We start from the raw sequence: 16993 nt of genomic DNA, 5'->3' as shown, positions 1-16993 counted from the left end.
TTGATCCCTAAATTGAACCTAAATGTGAAAACATGCATTTTTGTGCTTAAATCTAGCAATTAAATTCCACTTTTATTCCATTTGATGCCGTGACATGTTTGTTGAGTGATTTTAGGTCAAAGAGGTAAGATTGGATATGCAAAAGTGAAAGGAAGCATGTACAAAGGGAGAAAACATAAAGAAGACAAGGAAAAAGCACACAGCCATGCGTGCGTGCGCACAAGGATACGTGCGTACGCACGAAAAGGAATTTAGCATGTGTGCGTGCGCACAAACACCTGTGCATACACACAGGTACCTGCACATGGATTCATTAATAAAACATGTGCTGCACGATTTTGGGGGCCTTTGGCCCAGTTTTGGAAGGCTTGATGCTGAAGGGGAAGTGCTATATCAAGGGGAATTGATGCCATATGAAGGAGAGCCATCTTAGAGTAGAAAAAAACACATAGTAGGAGTAGGAGTAGTGTAGATTAGGAAATTCTCTCTTAGGGTTTTAATTAGGGTTTGTAGAATTTCATACTTCAAGTTTGATTTTGGATTCTAGCAATCTTATTGTAAGTATTTCTTTAATTCTCTCTTTTATTATACCATTTGTTCTACACTTGCTTCTATTTTTATCTCCTTTGTTTATGTTTACATAGTCTTGCAAATTTGGATTTCTAGTTGCTTAATTTGATGATTGATGGCTTTTATATGGTTGTTTAAGTTGCCTTTATTGATTTTGAGTATTTGTGGTTCATAACTTTCCTTAATTTACCAATTTTGCTATGTTTTATGTTTATGCCCACTATGTGTTTGATGAAATGCCAATTTTGATTATGAGGTAATTTCCACCCCTTGGCTTGGGAGAAATGAGTGTATGAATTAATAGAGCCATAATTTCTAATATTTAGTGATAATTATTGGGTTGTTAATTGTTCTTGTTCCCACTAACGCTAATTTGTTGCTAAGGTAATTAGCAAGCAAGCTAGGATTTACGGGTTAAGAACACTTATGCTCATTTAACTTACTCTCCGATGTGAGGGTTGACTTAGTGAGATTAATCCATCATAATTATCATAGTTGTGGTTGTGGCAATGAAGGGATTCCATAACTCATCCCAAGTCAAGGTTTTATTTATGTTTTAAACCACTTTTTCATCACTCTATTGCATTACTTGTTTATATCACACACTTAGTTCTTTTGCTCTTTTATCAGTTTATTAATTGCAATTTGTCTTGTTCTTTTATTTCTTTATTTTTATTGCTTTCAATCATTGAAAACCCTCCTTTGCTTTCTCACAACGAAAATTGTACGCCCTCTTTGGCATTAGTTCCTAGGGAGAACGACCCGGGAGTCTAAATACTCTCGGTTTATATTTGCTTTAATTTGTGACATCTTTAGGATTATAATTTGATTGATGATCAATTGTTGAGTTTGGGCTATACTTGCAACGTCAATCCTATTTTTAGTGTGAAAAATCCAAACCTATGTTCTTGGTCACTCGTCAGCAATGCAAGTCATTGATGATGAAATATGTAATGCACAAAAGCATAAAAGATAAATGAAAGTCATCATCAATGTCTTTGATCACTTAAGTGCGAAAATTGGTTTGGAAGGATTAAACATATACTTATGTAACTAAAAGTGAATTGAAACTAAGAGTTTATTGAAAACGGTTATAAAAGTAAAAAATGCACTAATAATTACAGCTTGAAAGAACCTCAATTAACGAGAGTTAATATTAGGTCAAATAAAAAAATTTATGCAAACAACTTCAATGGTTAAAGAAAAATAAAATTAAAATATGACCATAAAGGAGAAAAAATTTTGACCTAACTTGAAAGGTTAAAGACATAAAAGAGTTTCAAAAGCAATTGGTCAACAAGGGTCTATTTGCACAGAAATCCGTCAAATAGCTCCTTCTTGCCATCAATCAAGTAATTCAAATAAAGGGAACCAAAGAAAGGACGGAAATGCTAGCCAACCAATTCATGAATTGAATTTGGTAATAACAAAATAGAACTAAAGTCGAAATGTACCAACTTCAAATCATGAATTGGAAATTAATAGCATAAATATTTTAGAAAAGTTCAGCAGCATTCTAGTAGTAAATTGAGCGTACCCAAATTACAAACAAGCAGCAAATTCAATCCATATGAACTTAGGATAAATTTAAACAAGAGTGACACACAATAAACTCATATAAAATTGGCATTAACACATAGAGACAGTATCTAACAGCATCAACATAACACATATAGATTTACAAAGGAACAAACCACCATCATCAACACATAATCGGAACAACTCAAAGAACCATTCATTCCAAGCATCAACAGTAACCAAAAATCAGACCTAAACCCACTACAGATTCAATTAACTACCTAACCACCTAGAATCCACTAAACATGCATTTCTAAACTAACTAATTAACAAAAATTAAACTACTTACAAAGCTAAAATTAAAATTAATTAACAAAACTAAAATGGAATTGAGACATTAGGGAACCTGGAAGGTGAACAGAAAAAGAGAAGATGGTGGACAGAAGAGTAGAAGGGGATGGAATGCAACACAAGGCCGACCTAGAGGCGGCACTCCCAGCAGTGGTTGAAGTAGAACCAGTGGATAGAGCAAGGGATAGAGAAGCTACTCTGTGCTTTGATCATGAACAGAATCAAGGGGCGACAGAAATAAGATGGATGGCTGAATAAGAGAGAAGGGAGAGTAGTGATGGTAAGTGGCAGGGACGCCGGCAGCGAAGGGTGGCCGCAGCGGAGTTGGTGGTTGTGGACAGGGGCAAGGCGATTCGAGAATAGAGAAAGAGAGGAATGGGGAAGGAGAAATAAAGAAAAGAGGATGGAAGAAGGATCGGTGGCAGCTCGGGTTTGCCAGAGGTGACTGGGTGGTGCGGTGATGCTGGATGGTTTCAATAGTAGATTGGGGAATAGTGAAGACAGAGAGATGTTAGAAGGAGAAGAGATATTCACGCAAATGAGCTAGGGCTCCTCGAGTCAAGGGTTAGTGAAATTCAAACCCACGCATAGCCGTGGCAGACGCGTGGGCATCGCATGAGTGAAGCGGGCCTCGACGCATACGCATCTATCATGCGTAGGCGTGAGAGGAGAAAAGAGGGTATGACACGTACGCGTGGACGACACACACGTGTGGGTGGAATTTTTGCTAGATGCACAGTTTCCGCACACCTTCAACCCAACTCTTTGTTTGGACCATTGGATGCAGCATCATTCACACACGATTTCTGCATCATCAGAATTGAGGCGGCAACGCGTACGCATGGCTCACACATACGCGTGACAGCCTCCCTTTTTTTAAGGAAGCACAAAAGCAGAAATTAAATCTCTCCCAACACTATATACACTCTAACCCAACCAAAACTTAAATTTAATCAAAAAAAATTTTAGTTTTCGAAAACTTTTCCAAAAACTTATTCAAGCAAAAACTTGCAATTCAACAAGAATGCAATTCAAAAATAACTATTCTAATCAAAATATAAATCTAGCAAGCAACCTAACGATCAAAGCAATATATACAAAAGTATAAAAAGAAGAAAACTACCTAACAATGGCAATTCGATTCATTCATTGATTATATCTACAAGAGAAATGGAAACAGTTTACCATGGTGGGGTGTCTCCCACCTAGCACTTTTATTTGGTGGCTTATGCTTGAACTCTTTTTTGAATCCCCACCAATGTTTGCATTTCCAATAGCCTCTGGATCCCAAATTATGTGCATCACTCTTCTAAGAACTTTCAAGCAAGTAGTAAGACCCTAAGATTGATGATTGTTGATGTGTATTCTGGGGTCCCATACTTTGTTTGTCAACACCCTTTCCTCTTGATCTACATGCTTCCAATTGGGTGACAAACTTCTTGAATTCTTCTTATGACTCCTAATCTTCATCCTAAATCCTTTGAATTGAGTTTCACTCCACCTTTGAATCCCAAAGTTTGAGCTTCTTCCCACTATGCACCTTGATTCTAGTTGCCAACCAACATCCAACTGTTTCTTACTTTCTAACCCACAAAGAACTCTAAGTTGACCATCCGTTTCTAACAAAGCATATTGATATGGGCCAAGGAAATTAAAGGATGAGATGATTACCCACTCAATTTGTAATTTGGATGGTGACTTAGCAAGGAGGATATCCAATGGCTTTGACCATGTATGCTTCACTCCTTTTGGCTCCTCCTCGATGGCTTCCACCTCTTGATAACTTCTCTCAATTTCCACTTGTTTATCAACCTCTTCCAACTCTTCCTCATTGACCAAGTCATGTGTTGGAGGTTGCACGCATTCCTCTTCAACATTGGGTTCACATTCGATGGAACAAGCTTCAACAAGATCCTTAATGTTACTTAGTGTAGAGTTGTCTTCAACGATGGAACTTCCCTCTTGTTCAACCTCCCCTAGATATTCATCTACTTCTTCTTCTTCAACAATCTCCATCTCTTCCACTTGTTGCAAAACACACTCTATTTCCTTGTTCTCAAATTAAGACTCTAAAATCTCCTTCATGCTTCTCTCTTCGATTGATTCTCCACATTCATCCATGGGAATGCTTTGCTTGTGGTAGAGTCCCATGAGTCTAAGGTGGCTTTAATTTTAGCAAGGTTAGCCATGATAGCTTTGTGGTTCTTTTGGGCTTCCTTTTACTCATTTTGAAGTATGGTTGCTTGAAGCCGATCCATTGCTTCCTTGAGATGATCCCTTGGCTCTTGTTCCACTTGACTAACACAATTAGGATCATATTACTCTTGGATTGATGGATATAGATATTCTTCCATGGAAGGTTGTGGTGAAAAGGAGAATTCATCATGTGGTTGAAAAGGAGATGCATTAAAGCTTGGAGGTTGGAAGGTGCTTTAGTTGTTGGTAGAAGGTGGAGGTAGACGGGATATAATCTCTTGGAGGGTAGAGGTGAGTATGGTTTGAAGCTCCATTTGCTCTTGAAGAATGATGCCAAGTGTATCATCCATAGGAGCTTGGTTGGAGGAAAAAGAAGGGTTGTGAGGTTAATGATGTTAGAGTGGTGATGGTTCAACGGGTGCTTGTTCATAATGGTCATAAGTGTGTGCATAGGGAGGATTGGATTGTATGCAGCTAATTGGTGAAAATAGGATGTGGATTGAGAGTATGGTGGTTGGAATGATGGTGTTTGAGGACTATGTTGAGATTATGGTGCATGGAATGATGGTGATTGAGTGGCATAATCATGATCAGAACCATCATATCCATTGGAATGATATGCATCATAGGAGGGGTTGCAATCGTAGTAGCTTGGTTGAGAAGGTTGCTATGATGTTTGCTCATATGGATGTGGCTCCCTTCTCAAGAATTTTTCCCTCCCATAATATGAGCCATCATTAAAGTTTCCATTACCTACAATATAGTCATAACCATATCCAAAACCATAAGGATGAGAATTCATATGAAAAAGAGAAAATCAAAACAAGAATGTCAAAAAGCAAAGAAAAAGCAAACTCCTAATTACTAGAAAAACCAAGAAATAACCAAAAAGCAAGATATTCACAATATGAACATATTCACAATAGCCAATAATATAACACCATTGCAATTTCCCGGCAATGGCGCCAAAAACTTGACAGAAGATTAATGTCGGTTAGGAATTTTCACAAAAATAATCACATTGCAAGTATAGTTCCAAACCAACAAACAATCCTCAATCAAAGTTTAATTTGTTTGTCACTTAAGCACACCCAATAAAAACCGACAGTATTTAAACCTCGGGTCATCTCTCAAGGAATTGCAAGGAAGTGTGCATATTATTGGTTTTGATTTATCTTTTGGGTGATTTTGGGTTTGATTAACAATAAAATATAAATTGTAAGAAAATAAACTAACAACTAATATGGGTCTTGGCAAGGATCAAGAATCAAGGTATCCTATCTTGGATTATTGACCACAACATGGCAATTACAAAGAGATAATTTCACTTAGTTGCCCTCTAACATCGGAGGATTAAGTCAAGTGGACATAGTTGGCCCTCGAACCACTAACAACCCTAAATCACTAATGAAACTGGACATTAATGATCTCAAGGGTCCTAAATCCTCAATCACTAGCCAAGAGTATCAAAATCTATTCTAAAACCTAACCAAGCATTTTATCAAAGACTCGGAAGGCATAAAAGGAAAGCATGGTAAATTGGCAAGAAATGTTAAATCTACAACTACCCAATGCAAGAAAATAACAATAAGAAATCAATTAAACAACAAAAGAACATAAAACATAAATTACATTAAATGAAAATCAAAAGCAACAAAGTGTCATAAACATAAAGGCAACAAAATAAAAGAAATGACAAATAAAACTAGAAGAGTAAGGATATAAGAACAGTAAATTGCAAGGAAAAGTAAATAAAAACAAGACTTAAACCTAAATCTAAGGGAAATCTAACCTATTTCTAACCTAATTCTAGAGAGAAGAAAGAGCTTCTCTCTCTAGAATATGACATAAAGCATGATACTAAGCTAGTCCTAATTGCTCTACCCTTGTTCCTTCTTGAATTTTGCCTCAAATACTTCAGAATTGAATTGGATTTGGGCCTCAGTGAGCTCCAAAATTGCCCCCAGCATTTTGCCTTTAATGAGGTCACGTGTCGCTTGTCACGCGTACGCATGGGTCATGCGTACACGTCACATGGCAACTTTCCTTATCACGCGTACACGTCGCCTTGAATCTTCCAAATCCTTATGATCTATGAATTCTCCATCTTGCATGCTTTTCTCTTCACTTCTTTGATCCATTCCTTGCCCCTTAACCCTAAAATCACTAACAAACATATCAAGGCATCAAGTGGAATCAAAGTGAATTAAGTTTAACTAATTAAAGGCCTAAAAAGCATGTTTTTAACCATTAAGCACAATTAGTAGAAATTCATGATACCATGCTATTTTGTTGAATAAATGGGAGAAAAGTTAACAAAATCCACTAAATACAATACAAAGCAAACTATAAAATTTTAGTTTATTAGTAGCCCCAGAGTTTACAGGGTTCTTACCAGAAGTGTATAGATATTGGTTGTTAACAACCATCTTAATAAGCTCATTAGCCTCTTCAGCTCTTCTTCATATGCAATGAACCACCTACAGAGCTGTCAAGTGACATCTTGGCCATCTTAGAGAGGCCATCATAAAATATCTGCAGTTTGGTCCATTCTGAAAACATGTTAGGAGAACATTTCCTGATCATCGGCTTGTATCTCTTCCAGGCTTCATAGAGGGACTTTCTATCTTTCTGTCTAAAGGTCTGGACATCCACCCTAAGCTTAGTCAGCTTCTGAGGTGGAAAAAATTTGGTCAAAAATCCCGTGACCACCTTGTCCCACGTGTCCAAGCTCCTCTTGGACTGAGAGTCAAGCCACTGTTTTGCTCTATCCCCCATAGCAAATGGGAAGAGCATGAGTTTGTAGACCTCAGGATTCACTCCATTCATCTTCACAGTGTCACAGATTTATAGGAAGCTAGAGATGAATAAGTTTGGATCTTCCTGCGAAAGTCCATGAAACTAGCAATTCTACTGCACCAGAGTAATCAGTTGAGGCTTAAGCTTAAAATTATTGGCACCAATGGCAGGTACAACTATACTGCCCCCATAGAAGTCAGGAGTGGGTGCAGCATATGAGCTAAGTGTCCTCCTTACTTGCTCATCAGCATTAGGGTTTCCACCATTAGCGTCCATAGCTTCCTTCTCAAGAGTCTCCTTGAGATTCTCTCCGGCTTTGTAAGCTTTAGCTTGTTGCAAACGCCACCTCAATGTCCTCTTAGGTTCAGAATTAAACTCAAGAAGGGGTTCTTTATCCCTGTTCCTGCTCATAAACAAATAAGAGACAAAAAAAGTGAGAGTCTCTAGTCAAAGTATAAAGATCTACTAATGAGATATCCTATGTGAAAAGAAATAAAATAAAATAAAATAAAGTAAGCAATTAACTGAAAAAATTTTGAAAACAATGATGAGAAAGTGACCTAAAAATTTCAAAAATCAAAAAGAAGAAAGGCACTAAGATTTTTGAAAATAAAAAGGGCAAACACTAAAGGGACACCAAACTTAAAATCAGAAATTATGGGAAAGTAAATAAAAACAATAAAATCAAAAATTAAAGGAAAATTAAAATAAACAAAACTAAGAAAATTACCTAATCTAACAACTAGACAACTAGTAGTGGTCAATCACAAATAATCCCCGGCAACGGCGCTAAAAACTTGGTGCGTAAATCAGAAACTCGCACAGCTTAACCGGCAAGTGCACCAGGTCATCCAAGTAATACCTCAGGTGAGTAAGGGTCGATCCCATAAGGATTGTCGGACTGAGTAACAATGGTTATCCAAATGGTTTGGTTAGGCGAACAAAAAGGCATTTTGATGGTTAAAATTCGCATGAAACAATAAACAAGATAGTAAAGAAAGTATGTGAAAAGTTTGTTGTAAAAATAGTGAGAGAAAACAGTTAAGGCTTCGGAGATGTTTACTTTTCCCGATTAAAAGTTCTTACTAATTATTTTAACAATGCATAATTCATTCCATGGAAAACTGTAAATGTCTAAACCCTAATCTCTTAGTGATTTAGCCTTCTCTAACCTTCATTAACCACCACTCTCACGGTTACTTAATTTTGATTAGAGGGTTAAGTTCAAAACTAGTTTATGACTACAAAATCCTAATTACCCAAAGCTAACAGGATTATATGTCACATATCCCAATTAGTTCATGTAATTAGCAATTTAGGAGGAATTTATTTTCAAGTTGTTGTTCAAGCCAGAAAACTCTCTCGAGTATCACAAGAACTCATGCAAAATAAGGGTCTTACTCTCGTTCTACCCAGATTAATAAGATTAAGAATGAAAATAGTCCTTAAAATTGAATTAGTACATTAATTAAAATAGAAAATCCATAGTATTAATCAATAAAAATAAATAGACCTCCTATCCTTAATCAAAGAGTTTAGTTGCTCATGACTTACAGAGAAAACTAGGATTATGAAAAGTACGGTAGTCTGATCTTTCTAAATAAAAGAGATCTTTTTCCTTTTATACTAACCTAATTTGATTTGGAAATAAAATAAATTAATAAATCCTAAAATTAAAAGATATTGTTTGTAAATAAAAAATACAAAAAAAATAAAATATAACTAATAAGTGATAAATCTACTTGGGATGCCCAAAGAGAAGGGATTCGGACTGCTTGCTGGCGCTGAACACTAGTTGGGCATTTAGCTCCCAATGAGGGTGCTGCCAGCATTTCTATTTTAGCTCTAAATTCTGCCAAACTGCTCCGAATTTCACTTAAAATCATAAAAATACTACAACAAATCAAAGTAGCATCCAAAGAGGATTTTTACACTAAAATTAAGTAAAATTAAATAAAATCTAATAAAAATAAATGGAAAATGATAAGAAAAGGGTACAAGATGCTCACGCATCAAGCTCGAGGAAGTAGCTGCATCGATGCCATCGAATAACAGCTGGAGACATAGAGCACAAGGGAAGCTAGATGGACGGACTGACGGAAGGACGGCAGTGGACATTGAGTCCGACGAATGGCGGCAGTGTTCCACTGCTTGTGATGGTGGTGATGGCTAGGGTTTTCATCTCTAGGTTTTTGTGATTTGAAAGAAAAAAAGGGAGAATGAGGCTAGGGGAAAAAACAAAGGAATCCAAATTAAGAACCTGACCCTTTATTTGTAAACTAGCCGGGTCCCGATTCGATCCGACCGGCCTATTTTTTATTGGTTCAATGGTTTTTTGGTGGTTTCTAAAACAGCGGTTTCTCAACATGAACTGAATCACACAGCCCTTTGATTCCCAGTCGGACCAGTTTGACCAATCGGTTCGGTTCAATTTTCTGAACCCTGTTAATTACTCCTCACTCACTCCTTCAAATACTACTATGTCCTAGCTCCTTGGAGTGTCCTATTAAAAAAATATAATTAATTAGTTTGTGATTTTAATTGCTACATGTTTCGAAACAAGAATAATTGCTCCTTATACCGACTAAAAGAGAAAAGGAAATTTAGTATGTAACACACATTATTTACTAACCACTATCAAATAACACTATTGATTTAGGTATCGAAGTGTCTTCGTAGGTTGTCCTCCTAGCCTGGTTCCAACTAAATGTAGATTAGGATCTCAGTAACTCATTATTTCCAAAGCCTTGCATCTGGTATGAACATTTGACACCGTCTAAGGGGACCCCAAATAGTTGGTATCATGGCTGATCGTAAAGTTAAGCTCCAATCAACTATTCACCTGAATACACCTCATAAAGAACAACTAAATGAAGATGATGACCAAGAGACTAATGTTACTCCTGACTCAATGATGGAGAATGCCAGAATCAAAGCCCTTCAGATTTTGAATTTCCAAAAGCTCAAAACATTGGAGGTTGGCATTTTGTAGGTTTAGGAGAAGATTATGTTCATGCTATACAAGAAATACACCATCGCATGCAAGAATTGAAATGTCAGCTAGTAGAACGGTCATCCCGATCCCAAAGTCTTTTGATGAGAGGTCGGCACAATAATCATGACAGAAGGACCTGGAGCAAGGTCACAGACAACATCGAGAGGATGATTATCGTCATTCCTACTTGCCTCAACGAAATTGGAGGGAGTCCCTCCGACGTGAAGAAGAACATCATAAACCTGTGAGAAGAACAAGAACTGAATCCCGTTCAACTCAGTCTGAAAAGAGAAAAACTCCACAAAGGAGTCAAACTCCTAAAAGGCATAGAGATACTCGGAAACATGATATTATGGGATAAACTCCATTTGCTTTTTTGATAAACCAACATATTTGAAGTATGAAGGAATCTTGGATCCCCAAGAGCACGTAGATTCTTTTGAAGCAAGAATGAATCTTGAAGAAGTGAGAGATGTGATTCGGTATAAAGCTTTCATGATGATGTTGTTAGGATCAGAAATGCTTAGTTTAACACCTTTCTTCTAGATCAATTTCTTCATTTGCCAACATCAAGTCAAAATTTCTTGCACATTTCACCACTAGAAGAAATTAGGCCAAGCATCTGATCTCATTGGTTGGTGAAAATATTCGGGACTATTTTGGATTGCTTCAATAAAGTGTTGTTAGAAGTTAACACATAAACTCCCAAAGTTGTGTGTTTATGTCTTATTACAAGACTATTGGAAGGCAATTTTAGGTGACACTTAACTTCCAAGCATGTCAAGTCTATGGAGGAGATCCATTAAATTATTTTGGAGTATATGCAGGATGAGGACATCTCAAAGGTGGTGTCTACTAAAAGGAAGTACCTACCATCACATAATAAGGCCGAAAGCTCGAGACAATTGTCTATCCCAAGGAGTCGACACCACGTGCTGGCGAGTTCTCAACATATACACCTTTGGTAGCTTCATAGACTAAAATTTATCAACAACTCTCACAAAGGGATATACTTTCCAAGGCAAGCAAATCTGAACTAGAGCTTCCTTGAATAAGTCACAATATTGTGACTATCACAAGTCCTATGGTCATAGAATTGAAGATTTTATAGATTTGAAAGATGCACTAGAACAAGCAATTTATGATGGAAAATTTCCTAAATTTGTTTAACATGTAAGGCCGCCTAGATGGCATAATGATGATGAACATTAAGAAACCAAGAATCCTAGAAACACCAAACGTGTTGAGCTCCAAGATGACACTGCCCAGGTTGTGGTAAATGTGCTTGTCGGCAATAATAGATTGGAAAGATTCAAAAATAAAGTAAAGAAAGATATCAAAGCCATAAGCTCGAAAATTCTGAAAATAGAAAATTTCCAACTGTGAAATTCATTGCAGAGGATTTCTAATATGCCACATCTAACGAAGATAAACATTTGGCATTCATAGTGAAGTTGGAAAATGGAATTGTCAAAAGAATCTTAATTAACACTGGAGCATACTTAAATCTACTCTTCCAAAATGCTTACGATGCACTGGGCTTAAAGGATTAGCACTTGAAGTCACACCTTCCATACGTGGTTAGTTTATGGGTACCATTTTATCAAACCAAATAGAGCAATAGATCTCTTTTTCATAGCAGGAGAAGGTGCTAATGTCCAAGTTGTCCAAGCCGAGTTTATAGTCATTAAGGATTCCATAGCATATAATGTCATCCTTGGAAGGAAGACAATAAATGATCCTTGTGCTTTTATTTCAACAAAATTCTCAGCAATAAAGTTTTTGATAGCTGAAGGTGGGGTGGCCACTATCCAAGGAGATTGGGTTGCTGCAGTTAATTACAACAAAACAAGTTTGACCTTGAGGGATAAAGCTAAGGATGCTATTGGTGTCTTCCTAGTGGATTTGGAGTTTCGAGTTCAAGAGAACATGAGGCCAAAACCCATAATTATGTCCCATAAGCATATTATGATATGCCAGGTATAGATCCCATAATGATATGCCAGGTATAGATGAAACTGTGGTAATGTAGACTTATTTTCATGGGAACCTTATGATATGCCAAGTATAGATCCCATAATTATGTCCCATCAACTTACTATTGATCCCTTATTTATGTCGGTTGCCTAATGACATCGAAAGATGTCACCAGACTAAGTTGTTGAGGTCAAAAAGCAAGTTCAAGGGTTATTAGATGTTGGATTTATAAGGAAATTAACTTATCACATGGTTATCAAATGTTATAATGGTAAAAAAATCTAATGCAAAATGGCGGATATGTGTTGATTACATTGATTTAAACAAAGATTCTTCAACGGATTGCTTTTCATTACCTAACATTGATAACATGATTGATTTTGCCTTCGGATATCAGGTATTATGTTTCCTAGATGCTTATAATGGTTATAACCAAATTCTAATTGACCCACCTGATAAAGATAAAACTACTTTTATTATCCCATAAGAGATATATTTTTAATGTCGTTTGGTCTGAAAATGTAGGGGACACTTATCAAAGATTGATGGCTAAAGTGTTCAAACAATGAATTGAAAGGAATATGAAGGTGTATATTGATGACCAATACAAAAGAAGATTCTAATTTGATTGATGATCTATAGGATATCTTTGACTTCTTCCAACTTCATTAGATGAGGTTGAACCTAACAAAATGTGCTTTTAGAGTTTAGCAACGTAAATTTCTTGGTTTCATGGTAACTCACGGGGGTATCGAAGCTAATCCTGAAAAGAGTCAGGCTATATTAGACATGTCGAGTCCTCAGAATCTCAAAGAGATCTAGAGACTTACAGGTCGGTTAGCCACTTTGTCAAGGTTTTTCCGAGCTTCTGTCAAAAAAGCAAAGCCATTTTTTAATTTGATGAGAAAATGTGTGGATTTCATTTGGACAAAGGAATATGAAACATCTTTCCAACATTTTAAAAATTTGTTGTCATCTCTTCTCATTCTAGAGAAACCAATACCTGAAAAACCTTTATATCTTTATTTGTCAGTAGCTGAAAAAATAATAGCATCTGATCTGGTTTTAGAAGATGAGAGTAAACATCGGCATGTTGGTTATGACAGTACTTTCAAAGCTATTTAATCATTGTACGAACCAACCAACCGATTAAATTTTTTTGCAAAAGCCTGATTTAGCAGGTCGAATAGTTAGCTGGTCAATTGAGTTATCTCAGTTTGATATTCACTTTGAACCTTGCTCTACCATTAATACTCAAGAAATTGTAGATTTTTTAGCTAAAATCACTCACCCAATTTTTGATATGCCGGGATGGGAAGTTTATGTTGACGAGCTTCAAATGTCAAAAAATAGAGGAGCTGGTCTTATCCTCAATAAAGGAGAAGACATAGTGATTAAAGCCTCCACTAAATTTAATTTTCCAATTTCAAATAATCAACTGAGTATGAAGCTCGACTTGCAAGATTGGCTTTAGCGTATGATGTTAGGGCAACAAATATCACTATTTTCAGTGATTCACAGACTGTAACTTCCCAAGTTAATGGAAAATATCATGCTAGGAATTTGTTTCTACAACTGTACTTGAAAAAGGTACCAGAAAAGGTACAACATTTTGATTCTTTTTGTATTAAACATGATTCTAGAGAACAAAATACATGAGCAGATGTATTATCTAAATTGGCAAGTACTAAATCTGAAATGGGAATCGAAGCCTAATACAAGAAATATTTTCAAAGCCTTTTATAAGTATGTCTAAGGTAACGGTTTTCGATTCTTGCATTGTTGATACTTGGCTGAATTTCATTTACATTTATTTAGAACATGAATTCTTACTTGAAGATCCAAAGGAGGCTAAGAAGTTTTCATTAAAAGAAACTTAATATACCATTATAAATGAGTGATTTAGGGATCTCACAGCCTTTGCTTAAATGTTTAAAACCTCAACAAATAATGTATGTGTTGCAGAAAACTAATGAAGAATGTTGTGGATATCATATAGATGAAAAATTGTTAGCTTAGAAGGTCATCAGAGCAAGATATTATTGGCCTACTATAATCAAAGATGTCATGGAGTATGTGAAGAAGTATAAAAAATATCAGCTCAATGGTAATCTTCATCAAGCACCTCCTCATGAACTCAAGTCTGTCATTCTAACAAGACAATTTGTAAAATGGGGAATGAATCTGTTAGGACCATTTTCTCAAGGACTTGAATAAATTAAATTCTTGATTGTGGTAATAAATTATTTCACAAAATGAATTGAAGATATGCCATTGTCAACTATCACATTAGCCCAATGTCAAAAGTTTGTATAGAGAGAGGTTCTGACAAGGTTTGAAATTCCTGATGTCATTATTATAGATAACGGAACAGTTTACAGATGCTAAGTACTATGAATTTTTTGAGTGGGTTGAAAATTTGCCATGTTTTTGTGTTGGTAGAACACCTTCAAGCTAATGAATAGATTGAAGCTACAAATAAGGTCATTCTAAAAGGATTGAGAAAAAAGTTAGACGAGGCACTAGGGTCATGGGTAGACAATACGTGGAGATTACCTAAATTTGAGTTAAAGATTACCTCAAATTCTGGTAACTCATCTAAATCTTTCTACGTGACAGTAGAAGGAGTAGATTTCACCTCCTCAAAAACCTGTGAGTGAAATTCTACTTCTCGATTTGGATTGGAACGAGGAGTAGGTTGCCTTAAAGTACCAACACATTTATGATTGGGAATAACCTTTCTTTTTGGCATCACAAAAAAACCTACAGGGGCACCATCATTATGTTACAATATGAATTTCTGAAAAATCACTAGAAGATTTCAAAGAATAATTTTAAAATTTCTGAAAAATCTAGAAAGGGACAAGATAAACATAAAAAAAACACTATTCAAGATAAAAAAAAGCTAAATAATGGTACCCCTACTAATTAAAGCCTACCAATCAAAGATGTAAAAGTAAAATCCCTCATCAATTATCCATTTTACCCAGAAATACATGCAATAATACAATGTAAAAGTTTCAAAAAAACAAATAATAGCAAAGCTAAAGTGCAATTTGAAAAAAAAGTAAGAAAAAATAAAATTCTTATTTAGATTCAATGAAGGCTACACGAAACTGGCTTGGAGATGTGAAGAACGAAGTTGTTGTTGCTTTGATGCTCGAAGAAGGAAAAAGAGAGAAAAGTTTTTTTCTTAAAGAAGAAAAGAATCATTTTTGGATAAAAAAATGGAACTTTGAGAGAAAAGGAAAATTTATAAGAAGTGCAGTGGCATTGATTGATGGGTTAAATCCTCGTTAATATAAGAGCACCTCTAATGGGTGATCCTCATTCCACTTTTTCCTGACACATGGTGGAATTTACCGTTGGAGAAGGAGAGAGATGAGTTCCCTCACGGAGGCCAAGGCAGAAGAGTCCCTCTGAGCTTAAATTAGCCATTGTAAAACTAGCCGTTGTAAAATTAGCTGTTGCAAAACTAGCCGTTATTATGTTACCGTTATTATTAATAAATTAATATTTTGTTACTCTATATATACCACTTAGATACACTTCTATTCTCACACTATCTACTACTCTTCTTTATCTTCTTCCAAGTTTACGAAATCAAAGTTCTGCTACTATTATTTTTTGTTCGAAAAAATGGATCCAAACTAACTCAACTCTTTCTTCAATTACTTACAAAACTTTCCTCAAATTCCAAATACCCAACAATCTCAAACCTCAAACTCTCAAGTTCCAAATCAAAACTTCACACTACAAAATTCATTTCAAAATCCAAATCCACAAAATCTTTCTAATTTTAATTTTCAAGCTCCTTATAATAATCAGTTTCCTATATTCCAACCGCAAAATCAAAATTCATAAACACCCCATTTTCCATTTTCGTCCATATTTAACCCCTCTATCGAAAATGTTACTCCAATTTTCTTGTCGTTTCCAACTCAATTCAGTGCATCAAGCCATAACTCATCTGGTGTTGGTGGCTCTTCTAACCCATCCTCTCAAACTCCTATACAATCTAGTCCAAATTCGCAATATTCAGATTTTGCCAACCCTCGTGGATTAGATGCTATCGACTTTAATGATGATGATATTGAAGATCAGAGGCAAGATAGTATTTAACACTGGCATTGGAAAGAGGATGAGATGCTGATCAGTGGATGGTTAAATGTTTCAACTGACCCTGTAGTTGGTACCGATCAAAAGGGGAAAACATTTTGGAGTCGAATTCATAGCTACTGTGTAGAATTTTGCACCGACATGACAAGGGGGTAGTTGCATGTAAGAAACAATGGTATAAGATCAACAAGACTGTTGCACAATTTGCTGGTTGCTATGATCAAGCTAGTCGAAACATAAGAAGTGGTTCGAACGCTGATGATATAAAGGAGTTGGCTTATAAACTTTATTCCATAAATTATGTTCAAAAGTTCACTTTTGAGAGGCATTAGAACATGCTTTGGTTGGAGCAAAAATGGAGAAGCCAACTACCTACACAGAGTGGCGGCTCAAAGAGAACCAAGGTTAGTGCAACTGGAGCATACTCATCCTCATCAAACCCAGAAACACCGTTGGCTGACAAACTCA

The sequence above is a fragment of the Arachis duranensis genome, chromosome 10 (genome assembly GCF_000817695.3).
Source record: "Arachis duranensis cultivar V14167 chromosome 10, aradu.V14167.gnm2.J7QH, whole genome shotgun sequence".
Taxonomy (NCBI): Eukaryota; Viridiplantae; Streptophyta; class Magnoliopsida; order Fabales; family Fabaceae; genus Arachis; species Arachis duranensis.
The sequence above is the reverse complement of the archived record's forward strand: the minus strand, read 5'-3'. Positions refer to the sequence as shown.